Genomic DNA, 10986 nt, shown 5'->3' with positions numbered 1-10986 from the left:
TGGACAGCGCCGCACGGGCGCGTGGCGAGCGCGGGACGCATGGTCCCACCAAGGCACGGAGTAAGGCGCGCGGCTTAGTAAACGAGCCGACCGACGGGTAGTTACCTGTCCGATCCAAGGAACAGTGGTTGTCTAATCCTAACCTAGGGTCTTAGGCCCCTAGCAGCGGAGGTGGCACCCATGCATGCCACCAGCTCACCGGGGAGACTTGCGTGCATCCCCGTTGGACACCTGTAGCTCATGCACCGTGGCACATGTGGCATCCCCTTGTGTATAAAAGAAGGACCCATGCCAACGGTCAAGGGGGTTAGACAGTTGGTAGTTTAGTGAGTTGGTCAGTTGGTTTCAGTAGACAGCAAGCAGAGAGCAGTAAGGAGTACTTAGACATTGAGAGGAAGCCAGGGAACTGGCCCGGGGACTTGTAAACGTTTCATCCGCAATCAATACCAGTTCAGACAGGCATGACGTAGGGTTTGACACCTCCGGGTGGGCCGAACCTGGGTAAAAAACGTGTGTGCACTTGTTCTTGTATTAGCGCGCACCCTTAGCACTTGGTCTCACCAACCCCTTAGGGCCATCATCGCCGTGCCGGCGACCACCGGGTCTCCACCCCAGACGCCCCAACCGAATCTAAAAGGGGGACGTGGCCGCACGCCCCCCGGTGTCGAAGCACCGAGCGACGACATCGGGCGCGCCAGGTAGGGGGCGCGGGAGTGGACAACGCCGGAGATCGCCGGCAGCAGAAGATTCCATCGGCATCGGCTTCGCTCTTCTTCGTCGACGAGCCTAGTCACCATGCCCCCCAAGCGGGCTGGTGACTCCCGCATAGACCCGCATGAGGCCCCAACGGCTCACCCGCGGTTGCACGACGTGCGACCTGAGTCGGGGGCTCAAGAGAACCCCGAGCCCTCGAGGGTGCAGCAAACGCAGCTGCCTCCGCCGCCCCCTCGACCGTCGGCCGACAATCGGCCAAGGGGACCGACTGCCCCCAGTGCCGGGGGCAGTCGAGCGAGCACGCACGGCGTCGCCCGGGCCAGCCTACGGGTTGAGTCGCGGCCCGAGGACGCCCCGCGGCAGCGACATCAGGAGCATACCGCATCACGGGCCACCCCTGGGGGTTCACACCCTGCACACCCGGAGGCGTCCAGGGTTAGGGCGAGAAGCAGCCGTTCAGGGAACCGGCTGCCCCCCGTGCGAACCCCGGCTGAACCCATCGTCGCCGCGCGCGTCATGGTGTGGTACGAGCCGCAGCAGGGCACGCCGGCGCACGAGACGTGGGGCGAGGAGTTGGAAGCGCTTCTCGCCCTGGCCGGCCAATTTGCGCAAGGCGAGGGCGCCCTGGTAGGCTCCGCCCACGGGGAGAACCTGGAGCGCGGAGACGCGCCACCCGCATCGTGACAGGAGGAGAACCCTCCCCCTCCTCAGCGAGGCAAAGGGGACGGGGGCCCGGAGGGGTCCGCGAACTCATCGCCCACCGTTCCGAGGGGCGATGCACGTGGCATCCTGAATGCCCGCCAGCAGGACGATTTGCGCCAGCGCTTGGAGCGCCGGCGTAGGCGCGCGAGGTGGAGTGCCCCCAGGAGCAGGAAGACGCTCCCATGGGCCCCGAGGACGGCTGCACCGCGTTCACGCGCGAGCTGTGGCGGGTGACGTGGCCCCATAAGTTCCGAGCGCCTGCTCTTGGTACGTACGACGGGACCGTGAACCCCAAAGATTTTCTCCTGACCTATACGTTGGGCATGCATGCCATCGGCACCAATGACAAGGTCAGGGCGAACTGGTTCCCGATGGTCCTGAAAGGATCAGCGCGAACCTGGTTGCTCAACCTGCCCGCCGGGTCCGTCGCCACTTGGGCAGATCTGCGCGAGCAGTTCGTGAGCGCTTTCCAGGGCGGCTATAAGCGCCCGGGAACCATGGCGGAGCTGCACACTATCGTGCAAAAACCGGGAGAGATGTTGCGTGCCTTCCTCAACCACTTCTCCACCCTCTCCTATTCCATCCCGGAGGCGGAGGTAGCCGCCATTATCAACACCTTCGCCATCAACGTCCACGATCCCAAGATGCGCGAGAAGCTGAGCACGCATCGAATCTGGACGACGCAGGACATGTACGCCTTGGCGCACAAGTGTGCCATGGCCGAGGAAGGGCGCCTAGCGCCCGAGCTGGCAGCCCAGGCTGCCGCGAGCCCTGGCGAGGGCTCGCAGAAGAAGGGTTCCCGCAAGCGCAGCGGGAACCAAGTCCTCGCTGCGGACTCGGGGGCTCCTGTTGTGAGGCCCGCGAAGAAGGCCTCGCCGGGTGGAGAGTCTAGCGGGAAGCAGGGCGACGCGCCCCGCTGCCCTATCCTTAACAACTCCACCCACAACGCGCAGAGCTGCCGCGTCCTGAAGGGGATCAAGCGGCGGCGGGAGCAGCACCGCACCGTCGGCGCCTGATTCAATTGTGGTGACATCGGGCATCTCTCCCGAGATTGCCTGAATGACCCCAGAGCGGGTCCGAGGCTGGCCGGCGGTGGTGCCGGCAGGGGTGAACCCCCAGGGGGGCGCGGCCAACCCCTCGCTGGGCGGGAACGCGCTCCTCGGGGACGCGACAGGGTGAGTCCGACTATACCGGCGGCGACGAACCGGGCTTCCAGGAGCCTCGCGGCGTCGCCTGCATCCATGGGGGAGCTTATGCTCTCCCATCCCACGCCACGGTGAAGCGCCTCACCCGCGACGTGTGCGCGCTGTTGCCGGATGCGGAGCCGCAGCAGCCGCTGAGGTGGTCGCACGTGCCGATCACCTTCAGCGTCGACGATCACCCAACGCAACAGTTGTGTTCCGGGGTAATACCCTTCGTCGTCTCGCCGATCATTAGCAATATGACGGTGACCAAGGTGCTGGTGGACAACTGAGCGGGGCTTAACCTCCTATCCGCCAGGCTGGTGGAAAAGCTCCAGCTGCCGATGGAGCAGCTGAAGCCCACCGAACCGTTCCGGGGGGTGAACCCCGGGATCGTGCGCCCGCTGGGACGCATCATGCTGCCGGTCACCTTCGGGTCTCGGGACCGAGCACATAGTGTTCGACGTGGCGCATACCCCGTTGCCCTGCAACGGGATCCTTGGTCGGCCGGCGCTGATCAAGTTTATGGCGGCTACGCATTGCGCCTATGGTGTGATGAAGATGCCGTCCGTCTATGGAGTCCTCTCCATCAGGTGCGAGCTCAAAGACGCAGGTTGGTGCGTTGGCGAGGTCGTCCGGGCCGCTGCTGCAGCGGACGCCGGCGACGAGGGTGTTGTCGAGGACGATGCCTTGCCGGGTGATGCCCCGGCAACGAAGAAGGCCCGCGCCACCCCGCAAGGGCTTGCCGTGGGAGGCGAAATCTCAAGCTCGCGCCCCGGCAAGGGGCAGGGGCTCCGGGAGGAGACCGCCAAAGTGAAGAAGCTGCCCCTCCAAACCGGCGACAAGGAGCGCACCGTTACCGTCGGTGCGAACCTGACCGCCGAATAGGAAAGCGCTCTCATCACCTTCCTCCGGGATAACGCCGACGTGTTTGCCTGGCAACCGTTGGACCTTCCCGGAGTCCCTAGGGAGGTGATTAAGCATCGGCTCGCGATGCGCCCGGAGGCGCACCCCGTCAAGCAGAAGATCCGGCGGCAAGCACAAGAGCGGAAAGATTTCATCAAGCAAGAGGTGGGCAAGCTCGGGGCTGCCGGGGCGATCAGGGAAGTTTTGTACCCCACTTGGCTGGCTAACCCTGTAGTACTGCCAAAGCAGGGAATAAGCTTCGCATGTGCGTAGATTTTACCGATCTTAATCGTGCATGCCCCAAGGATCCCTTCTCTGTACCTCGTATCGACCAGATAGTTGATTCTAACGCTGGTTGTGACTTGCTGAGTTTTCTAGATGCTTTCTCCGGCTACCATCAAGTCAAGATGGCGGTCGAGGATGAAGAAAAGACAGCATTTATCACCCCGGTCGGCTGCTATTGCTATACATGCATGCCTTTCAAGTTGAAGAATGCGGGCTCCACATTCCAGCGCGCCCTGCGCGAATGTTTAGGGCCCCAGCTAGGCCGCAACACGGACGCCTACATGGATGACATCGTCATCAAATCGAAGCGTAGGGACTCGCTGGTTGATGACCTGCGGGAGACGTTTGACAAAGTCCGCAGGATCAAGCTCAAGCTGAACCCTGATAAGTGCACCTTCGGTGTCAACTTGGGGCAGCTTCTGGGTTTCTTGGTTTCACACCGGGGGATACAGGTCAATCCGACCAAGATAGAAGACATCGAGAAGATAGAGGCCCCCCGCAAGGTGAAAGATGTCCAGCGCCTCAATGCCTGTGTTGCCGCGCTGGGACGCTTCATCTCCAGGCTGGGCGAGCGTGCCTTGCCTTTCTTCCGGGTAATGAAGAAGAAGGGTCCAGTCGACTGGACTCCCGAGGCCGAGGCGGCGCTCCAGGAACTCAAGCAATACCTGAGGTCACCGCCCATCCTCGTCGCCCCCAAGTTGGGCGAGCCGCTGCTACTCTACTTAGCGGCGACTGACTAGGTGGTCAGCTCGGTGCTGATTGCCGAGAGGGAGGAAGACGTCCCGGGGACTGGGGCTGCGGGGCAGGGGGCGGAGCAGCCTCCGGCAACCGCCTCCGACCCGGGGACCGCCCCCGAGCCGGCAACCTCGGCGCCGCGGAAGCGGTTGGGGCAGCGCCCGGTGTACTTCGTTAGTACGGTGCTGCGCGACGCGCGGACGAGGTACCCGCAAGTACAGAAGCTCCTTCTAGGGATTCTCCTTGCGTCCCGCAAGCTGCGCCACTACTTTCAGGCGCACCGCGTCACGGTGGTGTCCGGGTTCTGCCTCGAGCGAGCCCTCACCAACCGTGAAGAGCCACCGGGAGGGTGGCCGAATGGAGGATGGAGTTGTCGGAGTTTGACCTCCACTTCGCCAACTCCAAAAGCATCAAGAGCACGGCCCTGGCGGACTTTGTCGCGGAGTGGACGTCCACGGGCGTAGAAGAAAGTGAGTCGGAGACCGGCCTTCCCGGCAAGTTGGACGAGGGCCACTGGGTCCTCTACTTCGACGGTGCGTTCAGTCTCCAGGGAGCGGGGGCCGGGGTCATCATCGAGTCACCAACAGGGGACCAGTTGCGGTTCGCTGTTCAACTCGACTTCGCTAACTCCACCAACAACACGGCGGAGTACGAGGGCCTGCTTGCCGGGTTGCGGGCAGCGGTCGCCCTCGACATTAAGCGCCTGGTTGTTCGCGGCGATTCCCAGCTCGTGATCAACCATGTGAACAAGGACTACGATTGCCCTCAAATGGCGCCATACATGGAGGAGGTCCGCAAGCTGGAACAAAAGTTCAAGGGTTTGCGCTTCGAGCACGTCAAGCGGAAGGATAACTTCACTGCAGACGAGCTGGCCAAGATGGCAGCAGAGCGCCGGAAGCCTCCGGCAGGGGTGTTCTGTCAGAAGCAAGTGGCTCCTTCAGTCGCCCCCCAGCCGGCTGCCGGGGACGCCCCTCCGGCACCCGAAGGAACCCCTGCCGCAGCAGTGGTCCATGCCGCTGATATGGCGGCATGCGTTGGCAGGGAGATTCCCCCCTGGGCGGAAGAAATTGCCCGCTATCTGAAAGGGGAGGCTCTCCCGGAAGATGACGTCGCCGCGGACCGTGTAGCGCGGCAAGCCAAGATGTACACTGGGGTAGATGGTAGCATCTACCGCAGGCGTGCGAATGGTGTCAAACTCATCTGCGTGCCGCAGGAAGAAGGGTGCGCACTGTTGGAGGACATACATCGAGGCACATGTTCACACCATGTGGCCTCCCGGGCTCTAGCCGGCAAGGCTTTCCGGCATGGCTTCTACTGGCCCACGGCCCTGGCCGACGCAGAGCGGCTGGTGAGGACGTGCGAGGCTTGCCTGTTCCACTCAAAGAAGAGCAACCAACCAGCCCAGGCCCTGCATGTCATCCCGTCCTCATGGCCGTTCGCGGTCTGGGGACTGGACATCGTCGGCAAGCTACCAAGGGCGGTTGGCGGTTACGAATACTTGTTCGTGGCCATCGACAAGTTCTCCAAATGGGTGGAGGTGGAACCAGTGCGGAAGGTGACCGCCCAGGCGGCCATCAAGTTCTTCAAGGGCATTGTGTGCAGGTTTGGTGTTCCGAACAGCATCATCACCGATAACGGCACGCAATTCACGAGCGCGGCGTTTCAAGCCTACTGCGAAGACATGGGCATTAAGCTGCGCTTCGCGTCCGTCGCTCATCCGAGGAGCCACGGACAGGCGGAGCGAGCCAACGCAGAGGTTCTGTGGGGGCTCAAGACGAGAACCTTTGACAAGCTCAAAGGCCACGGGAAGCACTGGATCGAACAACTCCAGCACGTGCTCTGGTCCATCCGGACCACACCTAGTCGGGCAACGGGCGAAACTCCTTTCGCCCTTGTCTACGGGGCAGAAGCGGTGCTGCCCCTCGAGCTCAAGTACGGATCTCCCCGAGTACGCGCGTACGGCGACACCAGCCAACACGAGCAAAGGGTCGAGGATCTAAACTTCATCGAAGAGCTTCGATGCTGGGCTGCTGTGCGAGCCGCGCGCTACCAGCAGGGACTCCGTTGTTATCACGACAGACGAGTTCGTCCCCGGGGGCTCGAGAACGGAGACCTTGTCCTGCGCCGGATACAAGGAACGAAGGCCGAGAACAAGTTGACTCTGAAATGGGAGGGGCCCTTACGGGTAGTGTAGGTAACCAGGCCGGGGGCCGTCCGCCTGGAAACCGAAGACGGCTTGCCGGTGCCCAATAGCTGGAATATTGAGCACTTGCGCAAGTTCTACCCGTGAAGCGGCGGAGCCCGACCCTCTGGTGATGCCTCCGATGCATACCTCTCGAACTAGTGTAACCGGGCAGCCCCCGTGTGTAAACCGCTAGTTAATCGTGAATAAAGATAAGTGTTTCGCCCCTGACCTTTGGATTTGCCTTGTTTATTCGCGTGTTTTTTATTCTATTTCCTGCTTTAAGTGCACAAAGGTGTCTTTCCATACTTGGTTGTGAGCGGGGGGCTGTTGCGGCCTCGAAACGTAAGCCCGTTGCCGGATCGTTCCGGCACGGGACATGCCAAGTTTGGCATCAACCCCTTTGTGCCTGGGGGCTGGGAAGCAGGAGGGATTTATCTGATTTACTTGTGTTGCTTGTTTTCGTAAGTTTCGAAATGTTTTGCAGCACCTCGGGCCTGGTAGGAGTCTAACCTGCAGGGAAGGGTGGAATCTTGTACACCGTGGTGCCCGTGAGCTGCCCACGGGTCGCACCATACACCGGTGCCTTGTGGTGCGGGAGGACCGCAACACAAGGGGCTCACCGCACTCCGAGGCTTCTGAGGTGACAGGTTGCCGCCACGTGTGCCACGGTTGCCTGGTAAACCTGGCGGCGGAAACTGTGCCGCGTTCGAGGGAAGGGCGCCACGGCGCTGCGCGGGTCCGTCGTGCGCGGTGGCAAACCCCCCTCCCGCGCCTATAAAAGGCGCGCCCCAACCATGGAACGGCTCAGAGCGAAGCCGGGTTCGGGGCTGTTAAGGCGGGTGGTGCCACGGAGGCGCGGAGGTGGTGCTTCCTGCCGACGCCTAGCGCTGGCAGGTGCGCTGCCATCGCGCCCCTGCTGCATCGCCCCATCGAGCCCGCCCCGAGGGACGCCATAGAGGCACGATGGGAGTGCATGCCATCCGCGTCCTGCGCCGACGGGTGCACTGCTGTTGTGCCCCTACCGCGTTTCCTCAAGTGGGCGGCTCCTGGGCGAGGGTCGCCGTAGAGGCCGCTTCGTCAGCTTCTCCGTCTCGAGCTGCCGCTGCCCGATCAGCGTGCCGTGATGGAGTCGGGCATCTTGTGCGGCCTTCTTGGCCTTGCTCACGCGGCCCTCCAGCTTCGCAAGCTCTAAGGCCTGGGCTGCGCTGGCCTTGCCGGCCTTGGCGAGCTCTTCCCGGACGGCGGCCAACTCGTCCTCAAGCCCGGCCGCTCTGCCTTTGGCGGAGGTGAGCTCAGCCTCGTGCTGAGCCGCCGCTCTCGCCGCGTCCTCGGCAGCCTTGACTTGCACCTCCAGCAGGACGCGGAGGCCTTGGATTTCGCTGCGGTAGTTGGCGATCAGCTCCCTCTTCTCATCCAGCCATGCCTGGGCCGTCGCGAGCACCTCGGCATGCTCCTTCCGGGACGCTTCGAGAGTTGCCGCCATCGTGTCAAGCCTTCGCTGGAGCTCTGCGCGCTGGACCTCCAGTTGCCGACGGAGCTCGGCCTCCGGGACTACCGGCTCCCGGGCAGCCTCCAGGGCTTGCCGGGCCAGCCGCGCCTCCTCTTCGGCGAGATGCGACTCCTTGCGCAGCCGGGAGAGCCCTCGAGGATGATGAAGCCCCTGCTGCCGAAGTAGGGCTAGGCGCGGGATCGCTAACTTGCTCCCGGGGGCCTTGCCGTCCTTCCCCGCGACCTCGAAGACCGAGTCGGGGTCAACCACCGCCGCACCTGTTCTGGGCGCGGGCGCACTTGTGCCTGCAACCATGAAGAAGCATGAGGGTCGGCGATGGCTGGTGCTATCGAAGGCGAACAAGGGCGACCGGGGCGGTTACCTTGTGCAGCCGTCGGGCTTGCCGGGGCAGCCTCCCCTACCTCGCCTGCGCCAGCGGGAGCGTCCAAGCGTCTCGCCGCGGGCAAGCTGCTGCTTGCTGCAGAAAGAGAAGGTATGTTCGTGAGTTTGGCTAACAGGAATTGCAGTTGCAGGGAATCAACGAAGACATACCCGGTGCCGGCCCTGCATCTGTCGGGGCTGGGTTGCCAAAGGACACGCCCGCGCCGCTGCGGACCCCCGCGGCCGTGGGGTTGGCGGTGCCACCGGCGTCGGCGCGCGTCCTCTTGCTTGGCGTGCCGGGCGGGGAATCGCTCCTCGCCCTCTTGCTGGCGCCCGCCGGCGAGGAGGACTTCGGGGGGTCGCGCCGGAGCGCGAAGCCCCGGAAGACCCCCCGACCGGGCGGCGCCGTGGGCACCCGCGGTGTCGTCGTGACCCAGAGAGCTCCGAGTGTCGATGGCGATGCCGCCGTGGCGCCGGGCGCCAAGCTCGCAGAGGCCGTCGCCGGGGCACCGGTGACCCCCGCAGGTGCTGGCGTTGCCGGGGTACCGGCGGGCACCCCGGGACCGGTTCCCGCCGCGGAGCTGGCGGCCGCCGCCGAGGCACTCGCAGCCCCTGTTGCCGCGGATGCCGTCGGGGTCCCGACGGGCACCCCGGGAGCTGCCGCCACCGCCAGGTCGGTGGCCGCTGCCGGAGCGGACGTTGTCGTTGAGGAGACGGCTGCGGCCCCTGCGAACGCCCTCGATCTTCTTACGATCAAGGGCGCGCTGTCGCTGCTTTCCTCGTCGTTGTCATCCACGGCGACGACTTCCGGGGACACGGCCAACTGGCCCGCCTCGTCGTCCAGCGACCAGAGGGAGGGCCAGCTGGGCTCGGACCCGCCCTCGCTCTCCTCGAGCACCTGCTTCCCGCGGGATGCCTGCGGGGGAGCGTGCGGGACCCGGGTGGGGGTGTCGTCCATCAGCCCCCACTCATTGCAGGGCGGGAAGGCGCCGACGATGTCGTTGAGCGCCTTGACGCCAGCGTGGAGAGTGGAAACCCCCAGCGGGAACTCCGTCGATTGGAAGATCTCACCGGAGATCCCCCTCACCCATGTCCTAAGGGACTCCAAGTCCATGCCGTCCGCCTGGAGGTGTGTCCTGTCCCCGGAGCCCGTGTACATCCACGCAGGCCGGGAACGTAGCTGCAGCGGGGCTATGCGCTGATGGACGAAGGTGCGCGCGACGTCGACATCGGTAAGCCCTGCTAGCCGCAACGCCTTGATCTTCTCCACGATGGGGAGGAGGTCGGCGTTGCGGTGGTATCTATCCTGCCAGCCGTTCTGGGGTACCGGCAACTCCGTCGGCGGCTGGATGAACTCCTGGGGGTCCTCCACCCGGACCCAGCACCAGTCGGCCCGCCACTCTTTTTCAATCTTCTTCCCCGACCGGACGATGAACTCAGACTTCATCTGACAACATCGCCTTTGCGTTGTCGATGCGCGGGTAGAAGTAATGGCGGAAGAGCCCCACCAACGGCATCACCCCCACGAACGCCTCGCAGAGGAACTGAAAAGGTGGCGAGGAGGAAGAGCGAGGTGGGGTGGAGCTGCGCCACCCGCAACTGATAAGACTTCATCAGCGCGTGGAGGAACAGAGAGAAGGGCGGCACCATGCCGCATAGGAGGAAACGTGCGAACACCCGGAAATCGTTGTCCTGGTGCTCGACGCCTGCCGGGAAGATCTGCATCTCCCCGTGCTCGTTGAAGCTTGAGGCGACGGCGTGCCGGAGCTTCCCCAGCGCCTCGCCGTTATAGCCGGGCGGAAGAAGGCGACTGTGGCGCGCATCTCCCGCCTCTTTTGGTCCCTGGCGGCGGCCGCTTTGATGGCCGCCTCGGTCTTGCTGGTCGCTGGCCTCCTCGAGGTTTGGACCTCCTTCCCCTTCCTGGTGGTGGGGGGCGCGATGGAAAGCGAGGGCGGAAGCTGGCAGGAGCGCAGGGATACGAGATGCGGAAGAGGATGGAGGCGAAAGGGCAAAGTGTTGTTCCCCTGTTGGCAACAGTGGAGGCTTTATGACGCTCGGCCGTTTGGTAACAGCCGGTTCCGTACCCTACGTTGCGCGGGGATAACTCCTAATCACTAGGCGTAATGCGCGGAGTGGCCGTAACTACCCTATTTAGGGGGGAGTTAGGGCGGAGATCGCGCGTCCACTGCTCCGCTTGTAACGGCGCCGTACACGGGGCAGCGAAGGGACGCGGGCCCGCAACTGATCGGGGCCCAACAGTCGGTTAAGGGCGTAGCCCGGCAACCGACCAGGGGGAGACCCTTCCGGGAACGGGTGATGCCGGCCCACACCCGGGGGCTACTGTCGCAGCAGTGGCACCTGTGGTACCACCACTGCGCGACGCGTGGGCCCCCTCTCCCGGGTCCCCG

The sequence above is a fragment of the Brachypodium distachyon genome, chromosome 4 (assembly GCF_000005505.3).
Source record: "Brachypodium distachyon strain Bd21 chromosome 4, Brachypodium_distachyon_v3.0, whole genome shotgun sequence".
NCBI classification, from domain to species: domain Eukaryota; kingdom Viridiplantae; phylum Streptophyta; class Magnoliopsida; order Poales; family Poaceae; genus Brachypodium; species Brachypodium distachyon.
Note: the sequence above shows the minus strand (reverse complement) of the source record.